At 48.2% G+C, this 17,297-nt stretch overlaps 1 protein-coding gene across 2 annotated transcripts in view; it reads left to right on the top strand.

The window, feature by feature from the left end:
- SOCS7 (suppressor of cytokine signaling 7) overlaps window positions 1–10,787 on the top strand; it is a 46,695-nt gene extending 35,908 nt beyond the window's left edge. For both annotated transcript variants that reach the window (XM_084750788.1, XM_084750789.1), the window contains one exon: window positions 5,606–10,787. The gene's annotated coding sequence lies outside the window, so the exon portion shown is untranslated. The remainder of the gene's footprint in view (window positions 1–5,605) is intronic.
- Window positions 10,788–17,297: the final 6,510 nt, after the last annotated feature.

A 17,297-nucleotide genomic window follows, 5' to 3' on the forward strand; every position in this document is an offset into this window, starting at 1 on the left:
AGAAATAGAGAAAAGGGATGGAAAATCGGGTGGTGGTGGCACACGCCTTTAATCCCAGCACTCGGGAGGCAGAGGCAGGCGGATCGCTTTGAGTTCGAGGCCAGCCTGGTCTACAAAGCGAGTCCAGGACAGCCAAGGCTACACAGAGAAACCCTGTCTCGGAAAAAAAAAAAAAGAAAGAAAGAAAAAGAAAAAGAAAAAGGAGGGAAGGAAGGAAAAAATAAAACAAGACAATGTCTGGAAAAATGGCTCAGCAGTTGAGATCACATACTGCTTTTGCACAGGACCTGAGTTGAATTTTTCCAGCGTTCATGTCCAGAAGCTTACAGCCTGCTATAACCTGATCTCCAGGGGGATTCAATACTATACTCACGTAAACCCATACAGACACATCACATAATAAGGAATTAAATTATTCAAGTTAGATGCCATTTTTCCACTGCCCTGCTGCGATCTACTGTTTCTTTATAAGTTGTCTGATTTGTGTTGGAAATTCTCTCCCTCCGTCCCTCCCTCCCTCTCTCTCTTTCTCCCTCTCTTTCTCTCTCTCTCTCTCTGATTTGTTTTTCAAGATAGGCTTTCTCTGTGTAGCCTTGGCTGTCCTGGACTTGCTTTGTGGACTGTCTTGGCCTCGAACTCAGAGATCCACTTGCCTCTGCCTTCCAAGTGCTGGGATTAAAGGTGTGGGCCACTGCACCTGTCTTATGTTTGAGATTCTTATCATGACTGGTAGTTGTAGTGTGCTCATATGGGGGTCAGAGGACAGCTTGTGGAGTTAGTCCTCTCCCTCCACCTGTACTTGGAGTCTAGCAATCAAACTCAAGTCACCAGGCCTTCTAGGCAGTGCCTTAACCCACTTCTTGAGCTATCTTGTCAACCCAATTTGTTTGTTTATTTTGACAGGCTCTCATGTGTTACATAAATTGTATCTGTTCAGCCTAGGAAGCCAATAACTGACACAAAAAGACTGAAATGTAATTTAAAGCAAAGCTGCAAGCGCTACTGCTGGGCAGAATCTAAACTGCTACTAATCTAACAATAAACTAAAATAAACCTACATGTATCCCAAGCATTTGCCAATCTGATCCTCCTCCGGCGGCTTCTTTCCCCAACTCTCCCATCCACTGTCAACCATCAACTCTTAACTGTCAACCTCCAGGTGCCTCCTACCTCTCGCCTTCCACTTCCTGTCCTTCTGCCCAGCTACATGGCTGAACAGCGCTTTATTGACAACTGCTACATCCACTCAAGGCATTCCTCCACAATTCCCCCTTTTAGTCTAATAAAAGCCCCCCTTTACCTATACATTTATATTATTACACATATGTAAAATATACACATATATACAACAAACCATATACAGCAAGAACCCTGAAATAGTCAGAAATTACATTAATGACATACTTACAGTGTTTTGCTGTCTTCAGCCCCATCAGAGACTTGAGAAGGAATAAAATTAATTACCTGAGTAAAAAGGAAGTGCTAGTTAGCAGCTTCCAAAATAAAAAAATGACTTTGCTGCCTGAACAGTCACTCAAAGCTTTCTAACATGTTGGAGCATCATCTTCAGCCTTCTGGTCCAGTATATCTGACAAACATATTTGTGAAGCAGGGACTATTGAGGACTTGCCTACCCTGTCTTGGCAGAGTTTGGCCGTCAACTCCACCTGTATCCAAGCTTGCCCATCTCAGGTAGAATTCTGTCTGTGGCAAAAAAAACAAGGACATTTTTGCCCAGTGGCTGCTTTGCCATATCTGAAGTCATCTCCATAAGGAGGTTCCTTGATGCTCATTACTTTCTTTGAGGCAGGCTGGGTGTTGCCAGGAGTCAACATATCTCATTTTCAAAGAATCCTCAAAACAATTTTTAAAAAAATCTTTTATGCCATATTCTGTAGGTCTCTGAGATTTTTGAAGACCTTATCTTAAATATTTTACCTTATCTATTTATTGAACCTAGGATATATATTCTTGTGATAGAATTGAATAGAATAATGAATTAAAAATAAGCTTATTTTACAACAATATACATTAATTCTATACCAATGAATTAAAAATAGCCTTGTGAGTGACAATTAAGGCCTTAAGTTGAAGAGTAGATTCAGTAATCTACCTTTTGTCCTATTGTCCCTATATATTTCTATATTCTCAGAGAAAAATCCCTGAATCCAATCTCGTTCTCTCTCTGAATAAGACCAATAATAACATAACCAGTGAAAATAAACATCCATAGCCCAAAACCTTACCCGATCCCCTTTAAAGGAAATGAGATGTCATTCTCTTTTTAAGGCTTCTTCTGGCTGATTTGGGATGAATAATACCTATGTAGGGTTCCACACACACACACAAAAAGGGAAAATGGTTAAGCAAGTTAGAGATAGCATTTGTGGTCCAGCCTCTAAAGGTTGAGAAATTTCCAGACTTAATAAAAGTCTGTGTGGGGCAGTCTGAAATGCTGGACCAATTGGAATCAGGAGCTTTCTTCGAAGCTGTCCAGGGAGATGTTCTGTTCTGATGACGAACAGAACACTTGTGGATGGAACATGAGGAATGCAGGATGCTGGAGGATGAATCCTGTCGGGTCTGATCCAGCATCAGTGTCCAGTTCTTTTGTTCTGAAAATATATAATTTCTCACAAGCGTTATACAGTTCTAAAATTATAAATGTATGAGGTGTGCAGGATGCACAGAACAATCGAGGCTGGTTCAGTAGTTTGAATTCATGTACATATAGACTGACTTAAATTAGCAGTCTCCTTTTCATCCAGGTCTGTTTCATTTGACCTCTTTCAAAGAGGAATATAATATTACCATTACTAAAGAACATAAATCACTATTTAGTTGAAATCAAAACAAGTCTTGGCTCAGTTGTGCCAATTTAGGCTTCAGTAAGTGAAGCCCTGTCCACCATTCCTTGGAATTTAGTTATTGCTAATTTGCGTAGGCGGACCCTTTCCAGAGAGAGCTGACAAACAGCTTGCAGCTAATAAGTGCTGAATTTCAGCCACTGTCAACTGTTAGGAAAAGAGTTTGGTTCCTTCTTCCCTTCTCTTTCTTGGTAACTTAGCCTGGCATCTCTCAGTTTTCTGCCTTTCTCCCTGAACAACAAAAGCCAAAAAAGAGCCAAAAGGGATCCAGGAGCCTTCTGCCATAGAGACTTGGAGAGGGGCCGTAGCTGTCTCTATTTTATTATTTGGGTTATTTCTTAGGGAGCTATTCCCCACCAAACTATAACAAAGTATGCTTTTTCAAGAATATAGATACACTAAATTAGTTGGGCACCAATTTGTTACAATAAATTGTATCTGTTTGGCCTAGGAAGCCAATAATTGACACAAAGAGACTGAAATGTCATTTAAAGCTGCACTAAGCTGGGAGCACTACTTTGGGAGCATCACACTGGGTGCACGGTGCTGGGCAGAATCTAAACTGCTGCTAATCTAACAATAAACTGAAATAAACTGCTTTAATCCACATAACCTGCATATATCTCAAGCACTTGTCTTATTGTGTGTCTCCTCTGGGTCCTGGAAGTCCTGGTTCCTTTGCTGTTATGGGAAAGCATGCTAGTGGCTGTTAACCCAGAAACAGTAGCTCTGCACGCTGTGGGGCTCTGACCTAAGGGCTCTGGACTAGACGTAAAACTGCTCAGATCTTCAGTTACATGCAGGTTATGTGCCCTGGGAGTGGGTTCTAGCATATCTAAGTGTTTAAGCATAACACAGCATAAGCACACAGAAGAGTTTTCTGTGTAATGGCTTTACATACAACATTGGAGCAGGAGCTGAGTATGGTGACACATATCTGTAATCCCAGCAGTTTGAAGATAAGAGCAATAGAATCTGTTTGCTTTTTGTTTTGTTGCCATTGTTTTTATAAGATTTATTTATTGTTTTTATTATTATGTATACAGTGTTCTATCAGCACGTACATCTGCATGCCAGAAGAGGGCATCAGTGAGCCATGTGGTTTCTGGGAACTGAACTCAGAACTCTCCAGCCTGCTCTCCGCCCTCCCCCCCAGTTTTCGAGACAGGGTTTCTCTGTATATCCTTGGCTGTCCTAGACTTTCTTTGTAGACCAGGCTGGCCTTGAACTCAGAGAGATCCACCTGCCTCTGCCTCCCAAGGGCTGGGGCATGCGCCACCACACCCAGCCCTGTTTTGTTTTTTTGCTTTAAAGGTGTTAATTACTATATTTTCTAGAGTATAAGACAACCTCCAACTTTAACTTTTTTTTTTAGTCTATATAGTGTTTTACCTGCATGCACACATGCACACCAGAAGCGGAGACCAGACCTCATTATAGATGATTGTGAACCACCATGTGGTTGCTGGGAATTGAACTCAGGACCTTTAGAAGAGCAACCAGTGCTCTTAACCTCTGAGCCATCTCTTCAGCCCTCCCAACTTTAACTTTTTTTTTTCCCCTCGAGTCAGGGTCTCTGTGTGTAGCTTTGGCTGTCCTGGAGTCTCTTTGTAGACCAGACTGGCCTTGAACTCACAGCGATCCACCTGCTTCTGCTGCCCAAGTGCTGAGATTAAAAGCGTGTGCCACCACACCTGGCTTGGCCTAGAACTTTTAAAGACCTGCTTACATCTGCTTTTTGAGTGCTGGAATTAAAGATTTATGCCACTGTGCCCAGCTGCCCTGCTTTTTGTGTCAAGATCCTGTCTCAAATATAAAAATTGAAAAAATGAACTGTAGTACGGAACTAGAAGCCCGATGGACTCACTCTGTAGACCAGGCTGGCCTTGAACTCACCGAGATCTGCCTGCCTCTGCCTCCCGAGTGCTGGGATTAAAAGCGTGCTCCATACACCGGGCTTGATTCTGTTCCTTTTAAAAAGTATTTCCCCAAGGACAATACGTGCAGTAAACTTCGAACCCCTACCCAGATCTAGCCAATGGACAGGACATTCTTCACAGTTGAGTGGAGAGTGGGGTCTGACTTTCACATGAACTCTGGTGCCCGTATTCCCGTGTGTGTGTGTGTGTGTGTGTGTGTGTGTGTGTGTGTGTGTGTGTGTGTGTGTGTGTTATGCATGCAGGAGCCTGTAGAGGCCAGAAGACCAGAAAAGACCATTGGGTTCTCTGGAAACAGAGTTACAGGATGTCTAAGCCACCATATGGTGCTGGGAGCCACGCCCAGTTCCTCTGCACTAGTAAGCGCTCTGCGCCATCTCGACTCCCTGCTGGAAAGTACTAGGACCTGCCAACTAGAATGTGATTGCTGTGCTCGCTGTGCCTACAAGAAACCCACATCACTAGTAGCACCACCTCCAGAAAGCCTGGGGTGCTGGGGAGAGAGGGGGCTCCAAACATCATCATATGGAGGGCGCAATCAGACTGAAAATATAACTAGCTCAGAGCAGAGTATTACAGTGGCAGCTAAAAGAAGGCCTTGGGGTTTTCAGGAACAGCATTGATGTTTGTGGGACAGAAGAATGGCCGAAATGACCAGAGGCAGTGCCACAGGTGCTGCTGTCACAGTGTCACAGTGTCAGCGGAAACATCTGGTTGTCCCGCTGCTAATCCCTTCTCCTTTGACTCTGGCTCTGCTGCTGTGATTGAAGTGTGGGTTTTGTTCTTTCCCCATTTACCTAGGCATTGGATTGCCAAGCTCCAGTGTGAAGAACCAAATGACGCTACCACAAAAGAAGAATTGCCAGAAAGAGGAGAGCGAGAGGGTTGTGATTCCTGGCACAGACTGTGGTTCCCCTGCAGCCCTGGGGCTTGGAAGAAGCACATAGCCACCGTCCGAATGGGGCTCCTCAGTCCCCACCCCGTGCGCCCCAGGACTTGATGAGCTCCTTGGAAAACTGGAAGAAGTCTTAACACTGTTTCTTTTCAGAAGTTATGTTTTGGTATTTACATTTCTCAATGTAGAAAACTCAGTCGAAGGCAGCTGGGGTTTATACCCATGACTTGAAAGTGGTGTTGGGGATGAGCTGGTTAGGGAAGAGGCCGGGAGGGGAGGGCTGGCACTCAGCTGGCTCCAGAGGCAGCGCTGAAGTCTTTCCATAAACCTGGGAGGAAGGCATGGGGAGGCAGAGACCTGCAGAGGAGTGAGATTGGAGCTCTCTGAGGAGACTGCCTGTGCTCTCCAGCCTCAGTGGCGAGGAGAGAAGGCTGCTGGCTGAGAGGGAAGCCGGCTAGTCCCATTTCTCCAGGAAGTGATGACTCCCTACTCCTTTCCTTTTAAGGTTTACAAACCTGATTTCAGAATTGCCTCTCGTGGAATCAGTGTTGATTTTGTTGTACTGAATTCCTTAAGCTCAGTGATCTGAGGCAAACCCTGTTCTCCCTCCATCCTCAGCCCTCTCCCCTCAGTAACTGCATTTCACTTAGGTCAAAACAATGTTCTTATTGCTTCTACCAGCTATCAAGGCGGTGGTGTCCCTTGTAACCGGGGCAGCTCAGGGCTCCAATCCTGGGCTGCTGAGGTTAATGGAGCATGCGTCCAGATTCTTCGCGGTAAAGCATACCCACAGCAGAGGAGGCAGTGTTGCCCTGTCTGTCAGCTAGTGAGGAGATGTGGAGGAAGTGAGAAACAGCTGTTGTGCTCCTAGAGGGGTCTGCGTGGCTCAGCCTTAACAGGATTTCTATAGTGCAGAGAGGGCATCAAGTCTCATGATCACAGGCTTATCACTGTCATCCCCCCTCGGGGACGGGTGGTGGCAAGGGCTTCTCCATTTCCCCGTGTTCATTATTTCCTGAGTCAGACCCCACTGCCTTTCACTTACTGGGAATCTGTCAGATGCTCGTTTGAAAGTTGCTTGCATGTGGAGACAGGAAAGAACTTGGGTGCTTGAATGGCTGTTGTGTCTGAAGATGGCCACGGCCACTCATAGGCCACAGAAGTTTATTCTCCTAAAGGGCTACACCAGAAGTGACTGTCAGGATGGGCGTGGAACTGTTGGGTCTTCACTGCTCGTCTGTAGTGTTCCACATGACGGCCTTTTGAGTTCCCTCTGCTTGTATCTGCCGCAGATGATAAACAACATCGTCGGGCTTGGGGTTCCACATGGTTTAGCGTGAAGCCCTATGTCTAGGTAACTTAGAGGATGGTATCATCTAGAAAGTGGCCTGTGTGCTCCCTCTGTACAAGGAGTCACCTTCCTCATCCTCCTGCAGCTAAACAGACAGGAAATGGGCTTTCTCGGCTGGCTGTAGGAAATGAGCCCAGAATGGACTGTATATGCATCTGTCCATGTCTCATGATAGCCTTTTCCTCCGTGGCTTCATGTTGCCAGCAGCTTAAGATCAGGGTTTAGAGACTGGCATCCCTGTAAGTTCTGCCTCTTGGGCACAGGTCACTCGCCATCTTGTAGAGAGGGCCATTCTACAGTAGAGCCCAAAATCCATAGAGGTCTTCAAGTGGTTAATATGCAGTTTGGAGGAATTCTTTCTCCCGTTTCAGCCACCCAGAATTTAAAAATTCGTTTTCAGCCTGTGTTTGCATGGCTCCGAGCTGCGTAGTGTGAAAGAACTTACGAGGTAGAAGACAAGATCCCTGCTGGAGGGAACTGTAAAATGACTATTGCATATGAAGGAACTGGAAAACAACTCATTGCAGGAGAAGATTAAGGGCTGTCTTAGATAGAGGGTGTGATCAAGGTAGACCAGATGGTCTAGGAAAGCTCCGTGGTGATGATGCTTTGGAGTGCAGGTGAGGGCAGTGTGACAGAGCACTCAAACTAAAGTACAGAAGCAGAAATCCATGTGGCAAGTGTGCAGCGACCTTAAGTACCAGCATCAGGGTCCTCCTTGACAGCAAAGAGATCTAGACTGAAACTTCCCAGTCATTGGACAGGTCTGAAGGCTAAGAGGGTGTGAGGATGTGGTGACAAAGCCAGAAGTCAGCAGTCACCTCTGTGGTACTGGGGTTACCAGTGGAAAATATATATACTCAGGTGGAAACCAGACCTGCCGCAGAGCATGGGCAGCCTCCTGACCTTTCTGTCCTGGGAAAGCGTATTGCTCTGTGCTTATGATCTGCATGTGTTTCAGTCATAACCAACTGGCCTGACCCTCAGTAGAACAGCAGTGTGGGAAACAGTTGTGTGAGGCCTGACCTGGTACCCAGGAGGCCTTGTGTAGAAGGGAATGAGTGGTTGGGGAGTCCGTCAAGGCAGGCAGACAATGCTGCAGGTTCACTGGAGAAGGGAGCAGGAGCAAGGCCAGAGGCAGCACTGGCCTTTATCCTTTGTCCATGGTGGGCAGTACCAACGGAAATACAGTCTACAGAGGGGACTCAACTTGTCTTTGGTAGTTTCCTGCCAGCCTCAAACTGGGAAAGGCCACCACTTCTAGAGACCTGCTGTGGATTTCTGAGGTGTGGTTGGGGGTGTCACTACTAGACCCAGCCTAGTTGATCTACTGTAACCTTCCTCGAGACAGGTACGTGTCAGTGTAAGCTAGTGACAGTTACTGCCACAACCTGTTGTTACTTGAAATGCGTATCTGTGCTGGTAGCATAGGCATGGAGCAGCAGGGCCTGGGCTGTGTGGTCCAGCTTTCCTGGTTTGATATTTAGCTGAACATGGCCTCATCTCCTGCTAATGCCTAGGTGAAATAAATGTGAATGGCAGTGCCAGCCTCTTGGAAGTGTCCCATAGTTATTGTTTCTCCTGTCCCACTGTCACTTGGGCTGAGCCACTGTTTGAGGCCAAGCAGGGAGTGGCTGTACATACCCATAAGGACTAGGAAATAGATCAGAGGCCAGCCCTGGAGGCGCCCCAGGGAGCCACCCCCTCAGGCTTCCCCATGCTCCTAGGAGGGCACAACCTGTTTGAAGCCCCTGTCCCCATGTGAAGTAGGACAGGAGAAACTTCCCTCAGGTAAGGTCTTTCCCTTCCTTGTTGCCTCTCTCTGACCTTTGAGCCCAGGAGTCAGAGGCTAAGTCACTGAGATGTAACGAGCTGCCACAAGTTCTAGAAGTCTGAGTGAGCGTGTGCCCTCATTTGTAGAAGTCTTGTCTACAGTTGGGGTGTTGGGAACATCTCCACTAGTGGGGACTAGGGTTTGCTTTCCACTTTAAGAGAATGGCATGCCCCCTGTGTGGAGGGGAAGAGCTTGGAGTTACACATTTTCCCTATGGGAATCCTCTTGGTTTGGTTTGTGGGGAGAGGGGATTGCATAAGTGGTTTTCATTTCTAGTCATCAACACAGCTGTCCTTACACTAAATTTGTGCTATTGCATACATGTAGCCATCTTTCTTTTCACTGCAGCAGTGTTTATCAGTAGTTCAAAATTATTTATTTGCTCCTGGGGAGCAAAACCTTTTTTTTATTAAAAAAAAAAAAAGAAAGAAAAAAGAAAAAAAAGCAAGAAAGAGAGGTGTGCCCCATTATGATAGCTGTGGAATCACTGGGCCACAAGAGTCAAGTCTGCAAGCCCCCTGGTACATCTATCTGTTAGGCATTGGAGCCCTTGTGCTCAGTACAGGGTGACGGGAAGCCTTCCTTGAACAGATGGAGAATAACATTTTGGGGCCTGAGGTTGGGTTGAATCACCCTGGGGCTCTGGGACGCGGTACTGCAGTTGACGATAGAGTGCTGACCCTGTAATCTGCCAGGGAAAGGGGCCTTTCTTTACATGCAGATTTCCTTGGTCTTTCATTGCTTCCTGGTGTTCTGGTAGGGATCACCTAGTTTCTTTCCTGTCCCTCTTGTCTGCCTGTCCTTTGTCCTGCCCATCCCACTTCATCTACCTCCCAGAAAGCCAATCCTGCATGCTGAGTTTGTGACATGCCTTTGCTCCATTTCATCCTCAGAGGGTTTTTAAGGGTCCCTGGTGCTGCTTCCTGCCCCACTGATCCCTCCTCAGAACGCCAAGAGGCAGCAAGGAGCAGACAAAAGCAGCCAGCCTTAGTGGGGAGACAGCAACATTGGATCGCAGCTGGACTGCGATGGCAGCTGCTCCTGAGACAGATAGGGAAACCAAGACACTCTTCTTCAGCCCACTTGGGTTTGACCCACAGCTCCGTGGACAGTGGGCTGGTGTGACCACTCCATCCCTGGTGCTCCCAAGAGGGACAGGCAAGATCCAGGCACCGCTCTGGGCAGGCCAGACATTAGGATGCCCACACTGGTGCTGCATGGCACAGGTGCTGCTGTGCACTCTGGTGGTGTTTCAGAAACTCCGTGCTGAGGGGTGTCATTCTGGGCTCAGTGGTTGGGGGATGGGTTCTTCACCACAGGGGAGCCATACCCCACAACCACTCGGTCCTGCTATGCCACCCCTGCCCTCCAAGCCAAAGCGTGGCCTGGCTTTTGTCTTCCCATTTAGTTTTCCTCCTTTATTCTCCCCTTTTGTGCTTAATTTATTAAAATAGTTGCTGTATAATTTATTTTCATAAAGTATAAAAATAACTAAATGGTTAAAATAGACTTGCAGGCCAATCTTAAATGGGGGGGGGGTCTGGGGTGGGATGGGGAGAGGGAAAGATGTTTTGATATAAACAAAACAAATGCACTTTGGGTGTGTTTTCGTATTTTTCTGGGCATAGAGGGGTGGGTGTTGGGATGTCCCTGTAGATTAGTCCCAGAACGGGGTGTCTGTAAATACTGTAGTAATAGCATGTTTGACTCTTGTAAAGGGACATTAGTAGCTGCTGCAGGTCCTGTTTGGAAACCCTGTGTATAATTCCCGGTTTTTGTAAGTGTCAGTGCGGGAGACATTTGACTCTTGTGTTTGTATCTCCTTTTTATGATTGCTGTACCGACCCATGTCTTTTTGGGGAGGGATGAAAAGAGATTTGAAATAAAAACGTTTAGAAATGACCTGTCACTCGGATTGTGTTCTTCAGACTCTCTCCTGACCTTTCACCCCCTGGCAGCCATGTAGAACAAATCCACTGTTGTCTCTAAAGTAAGTTGTTGGAAAGTTCCTGAGGCTGATAGCAGCCCACTGCCCAGAGCTGCCCTAGGAAGTGCAGGAGCATTCCAGAGAGCCTTCCTGCCAGGGTTAGCAGTGGCACAATATGGAATGGCACATTTTATGCGGCGCAGCCATCCTGGTCAGGCTGGCCATAAGGGTTTCCTGCTGCTTTCCCAGCCTTGCCCTTCCATCTCTTGGGTAAGGCCCTGTTGCTTCCTTACATATGCTGGTGTGTTCTGGGAACCACTGTAACCTCCATTTACCCTTTCCTACTGAATCTTCTGGTTCCTGTTTAAGGAACCAGTGTGCCAGGGGGTCTCCTAGAAGTGTCTGCTAGCCCCAGTTGGCTCCGGTGGGATGCAGTTCCTGTTCTCCGTCCTGATAGTGCAACAATGGCATTAACCCCCAGCATTGTTCTTGAAAGAAAAGGTGGCTCCAACAATAAAGTCAGCAACATTACAGGGGAGGGAGCTTCATCTGGGAGCCCATCACAAGAGAGCTCAGCCAGAGCACGTGAGCTTGGCAGGCCTCATCCAGAGTGTGGTGTTAATAGCCCCAGATGCGGTGATGCACTTGGGAGGCCGAGGCTGGTGGAGCTCTGTGAGTTTGAGGCTAGCCTGGTCTACATGGTGAATTCCAGGCCAGCCCGTGACACAGCCCCGTAGGTATTAGTAAATCCCAGCATGGTGGCACCAATCTGTAATGCCAGTACTCAGGGGTCGAGGCCCTATCTAAATGAGAGGAGGTAGGGAGGTGAGGGTGGGGGCAGGGGGCAAGGGTTTAGGGAGAGGGGGGTACATAGATCCCAGCACCCATGGAACAAGCCAGGCATCTCAAAACTTAAAAGTCCAGCTTTGAGGAACCAGGCTTCCTCCTGGCCTCTGTGCACATACAAGCAGCACATGCGTCTGCATACACACACACTGCATATTTATGCAGACACATAAGTTTGAAGTATGTTATTAGGGTATACTTTCCAAATGTAGCAGGTCACCCAATGTGGTGAGGCCTGTTGGACTCTAAGCTTGGGAAAGCTAGGTCCAGGTCGCCTCTGACTTGGGCCATAAGACCCTTGGAAGAACGAGCATCCTTTTGTAAGTGTGGATCCAAAATGGTCTTCACTCTACAACCTGAAACCACCTCTTCATCTCCTGTTGTTCACTTGCAGCTACTGCCTTTTGTCCCAAAGACTGTCACCCGCCCCCTACCGTGGCCGAGCGCCCTGTACATAGGCTTAACTTACAGACAAATAGGGAGTGAAAGATCACCCTGCTATTCCGTCCCATACCCGTGACAGAACTGAAGTAAGGAAGTGTGTTTCCTGTCTCTCTTGGCTGCTCCCACATCTCAGAATGAGAGTCTTACATCTCATGACTACTGTGGATATTTGTGCCAATTGGACTCTGAGCACCCCACTATTTAAGCCAAAGCTCAAAGAGTTCAGTCAGGTTCACAAGTGGCTTGTCATTGGAATCCCTTAAAGGATTCAGAAGATTTTTTTTTCTTCCCGAGACAGGGTCTCTCTGTGTAGCCTTGGCTGTCCTGGACTCACTTTGTAGACCAGGCTGGCCTCGAACTCACAGCAATCCACCTACCTCTGCCTCCCGAGTGTTTGTTTTTTTGTTTGTTCATTTGTGGTTTTTTTCCTGTAGCCCTGGCTGTGCTAGAACTTGCTCGGTAGATCCAGGCTGGCCTTGAACTACTCTACCCAGACTCTACCTCTGCCTCACTGGGGGTGCTGGGATTAAAGGTGTCAGGTATCCCACCCACCCACCCCTTTAAAGATTTATTTTATTTTATTTTTTGGTTTTCAAGATAGGGTCTCTCTGTGTTAGCTTTGGCTGCCCTGGACTCGCTTTGTAGACCAGGCTGGCCTCAAACTCACAGCAATCCGCCTGCCTCGGCCTCCCAAATACTGGGATTAAAGGCGTGCGCCACCACGCCGGGCTTTAAAGATTTATTTAATGTGAGTGCATACACCTGCATACCAGAAGAGGGCACCAGATTTCATTATGGATGGTTGTGAGCCACCATGTGGTTGCTGGGAATTGAACTCAGGAATTTTGGAAGAGCAGCCAGTGCTTTTAGCCGTCAAGGCATCTTTCCAGCCTCCAGGTATTTCCCCTTTTTAATCCAAACAATTTCAGCAATTTCCCAAAACGGATTGCTTCCTGTTTCCTCCCTCTCATCCTTTCAGAAGAAGCTTCTAGAGGGCCTGCCTCTGGAGTACTGGGATTAATGGCGAGTGCCACCAGAGCGCCTGCAGAGGCAGGCGGATCTCTCTGTGAGTTCGAGACCTCACTTGTCTACAAAGTGAGTCCAGGACCGCCAGAGCTACACAGAGAACACACACCCCCCCCCAAAAAAAAAAAAAGAAAGAAAGAAAATTGCCCTCCCACACAGAGTACAAGTCGGGGTAGTAGCAGGGAGATCCTCCTGGCTGAAATCACCTCTGGGCTTGAATAGGGGCCTGGACTGGAACCCAGAAGGGTTCTGGGCCCCTCTGGCCAGAGGAGAACCCAGCATGTGTGAGGAGGATGGCGGAGAGGCGGCGAAACGTGGTCTCGGGAAGGACAGGAGCTCTGAGCTGCAATTACACTGCCAACTCCCTGAACTCGCCTGCCCAGGTTGGTCCTCCTAGGTGATTGGAAAGATCAGGACAGGGCGCTGCATCTCGTCGGTGCCAGCGCCTACCTGTAACACTTGGTGGCCCAACTGAACCGCGTAGTGAACCTTCAGTAGGGAAGGGAATTCCAGCTGGACGCAAGACAGGAGCTTCGTGTTACCTGGTTCTGGGGCTCAGGGGTCCGGGATCCGGGTGGGCAGTCAGGGCGAGGAGTGAGCGGAGCCCCGGGTTAGGGGAGCCCTCGGGCTTCTCCTGCCACCTAGTGGCTGTTCTGAGCCACCCAGCTGCCCTCTCTGGCTTGTAGTGGTTGGTGAGGCTGGGATATTCACAGTCTGCATTTCCAATCCTCTTCTGAGGATTTTGCCTTGGCCAGGAGGGGACCGTGGTTTGTCCTGAATCCTCTGCCTGACGTGAGGGACAAAACCTCTTTCTAAGATGAAGGGAGAGCCGTGTTTTCTAAACTCACTAATGATTCGTGGCGATGAGACTGACAACCCCACACTGCAGTGGGTACCAACCTACAGCCTGCCCCGACTCCCACCCCGCCCCCTCGCCCCAGCCCCTGTCACTGGTTTAGATGATGGCCAGTGACAGATGCCGGATCCCTGCCTGGCTTGGTGTCATCTTAGGATTCAGTGCAGTTCTCTAAATATGTGCTGTTTGGGGGCAGGCCTTGGGGCCTCTCTCTGCATCTCCTCTGGAGGATTTGCCCTCTTGTTTATAAGCTAATGAGAGAGAGCAGGCACCCTGAGGCTTGCTGGGGAAGGACAGCCTGGCCTGTGTTACTCCCGGGCCTCCTATCTAGGTTGTACTGAGGTCTTCATTGCATCATGTCAGAAAGCAGCTGCAAGGATTTGGGGAGGGGCCAGACTCTGGGTGAGGAGCTTCAGAGTGTATCCAGGAGTCTTATGGCGGGGGAGGGGGGGGGGCGCATCGGGATGGGCTGTGAATCTTGAGTCAGGCGTCCAGGGACACCTGTGTACACTCTGGTGCCTGCCACCTTCCCCAACTGACAGCCACTTTCCCTCTCCAGGCCTGGCAGCCTCAGCTGCACCAGGCCAGATTGCATCATGCTTGGCTTTGTTCTCAAAGAGGCAGGTGCAGGAGCGCAGCCGATTCCGGCTCATCCCTTCCACTCCCCTCCTGGGTCACCCTTCTTTCTCTCTTTGGGGGCTCTCAACTCCCCATTAGAGGGAGGAAAGCAGAGTGGGCTATATCACTATGGCCGCCCCCCCCCAAAAAAAAGGAACACCAGGTGGCATAACAGGATACAGACTATTAGAATTGAGTGACAAGGTCAGAAACGTTCTCCTGCTTCTAAAGCTAAAAATAACATAAGCTGAATTAATTCAACCCTTGTAGGGAGTACGAAGTGTGTGTGGCTCATTCATGTGGACCCAGGGCTTCCTGATCATACTCGTGAGTGTCCTTTACTGAAACCCTGTGGGGTGGGGCCACTGTCACCTGTTCTCTGTGAGGACGCAGACAGATGGCATGACCAGACCTTGGACTTGAATCTTAAGTCAGTTTTGTTTTCTTTTTTTGTTTTTTTGAGATAGGGTTTCTCTTGTAGTCCTGGCTGTTTTGGATTTGCTTTGTAGACCAGGCTGGCCTTGAACTCACAGAGATCCGCCTGCCTCTGTCTCCCAAGTGCTGGAATTAAAGGTGTGCGCCACCATGCCTGGCATCAGTTTTTCATTTTGACAGACTTGAAGCATCACCAAGAGATGGGTGGAAAATTCCATGCTGTCCAGACCTGAACATTTTCTTTTAAAAAAGGCGGGCCTGGGGCTGGAGAGGTGGCTCAGTGGTTAAGAGCACTGTCTGCTCTTCCAAAGGACCCGGGTTCAATTCCCAGCACCCACATGACAGCTCACAACTATCTGTAACTCCAAGATCTTGACACCCTCACACCAATGCACATAAATTAAAAGAAAAAAGAAGAAGAAAAGGCCTTTAAAAAATAGTAAAAATAAAAATAAAAAAAGGGAGCCGGGCGTGGTGGCGCACGCCTTTAATCCCAGCAGAGGCAGGCGGATTGCTGTGAGTTCGAGGCCAGCCTGGTCTACAAAGCGAGTCCAGGACAGCCAAGGCTACACAGAGAAACCCTGTCTCAAAAAAAAAAAAAAAAAACAATAAAATAAAATAAAATAAAATAAAATAAAAAAGGGGGCTTGAAGCTGGGTATAGTGACTCATGCTTACATTTCTAGCACTCAGGAGAGAGCTGCAGGAGGGGGTTCAAGACCAGCCTGAGCTTCATAGTGAGTCTGAGGCAAGCTTGGATTACAGAGTGAGACCTTGTCTAAAAATATTAGACAGCCAAAGGGGTGGTTGAGTGACCAACACACTCATCAAGAGACAAGAGTGCTTCCTTGTCTTTTAATTTGAGCGAAGAAGTAATGTAAGTAACCAAGTAATCTGGCTGTGGCAGCCCCATTGCCCTCTGCTCTATCCCTCAGGTGTGGCTGCTGCTGCAGATTCTGGCTTAGGCAGGGTATGAAAGGGTAAGAGTGGGGCTGGAGAGATGGCTCAGAGGTTAAGAGCACTGTTCTTCCAGAGGTGCTGAGTTCAATTCCCAGCAACCACATGGTAGCTCACAACCATCTATAATGTGATCTGATGCCCTCTTCTGGTGTGCAGGTGTATATGCAGGCAGAACACTATACACAATCATAAATAAACAAATCTTTAAAACTAAAATAAAATAAAAGGGCTAGGTGGTGGCGGCGGCACATGCCTTTATTTAATTCCAGCACTTGGGACAGCCAGGGATACACACAGAGAAACCCTGTCTCAAAAAAACAAAACAAAACAAAAAAGAAAAAGAAAAAGAAAGGGTAAGAGCATGTCCAGAGATGCCCTGGCCCTGCCAGGGGATATAGTTGGCTAGGGGACTGCGTATAATGATCCCAAACGCTAGGCAGAGATGGTAACCACTCCTTCTTGGCTCTACTTGTAAAGCTCTCTGTGGTGTTTGAAGTGTGTGTGTGTGTGTGTGTGTGTGTGTGTGTATCTGGTGTTTGTTTGCTTGTTGGTCTGTTTGTTTCTTCCATGACAGGGTTTCTTTGTGTAGTAGCCTTGGCTGTCCCAGAACTTGCTCTGTAGGCCAGGCTGGCCTTGAACTCACAGATCCGCCTGCCTCTGCCTCCTGAGTGCTGGAATTAAAGGTTTGTGGTAGTACTGCATGGGGGTTGATAATTTGACATTGGGGTTTCACAGTCAAGCTGCCATGAATTTGGCTAATAGAAATCTAGTTCTCAGAGCCAGATCATCTTTAGGGATAGACCTCGCAAAGCCCCCCGGCCAAGCAGCAGCTATTTCAGCAGCTTGGAAAATGGGTGGCTACCCAGCTTTCCTTTCCTGGTCTTTGAAAGAGAACAAGAGGGAATCCAGTGGGAAAGAAGACAGTCTAGCTTCTGCAAGCAGAGGGCAGCTCTTCCAGGGTCTGGCAGAGGCCATTTGGGGTGGGTGGGGGTGGGGGTGTGAGGTCATGCTCGCTTGCTGGCACTCCTATCTTTTTAGTCCAGGACACACTTCATATAAAGGGACAAAGGGTCTATTGACCCCCATAGCCTTGTGACACCACCCAAGTCTGCCCTCCCTCCCCAGGCAGCCAGCAAGGGCCCTTGGGTAGCAGACAGGGGCCATGAGGCCACCTAGAGGGCATGGCAGTGAGGCTGAGAGAGGCTACAGTGAGCTGGATGGGGAAAGTGGGGAGGACATGGGTGGTGCCAGGGTTAGCCAAGGAGGGGGGGGCAGGTTCAGGGACAGCACTGCTATGCTTGG

Source organism: Acomys minous (assembly GCF_964271855.1).
Source record: "Acomys minous genome assembly, chromosome: 12".
NCBI lineage: Eukaryota > Metazoa > Chordata > Mammalia > Rodentia > Muridae > Acomys > Acomys minous.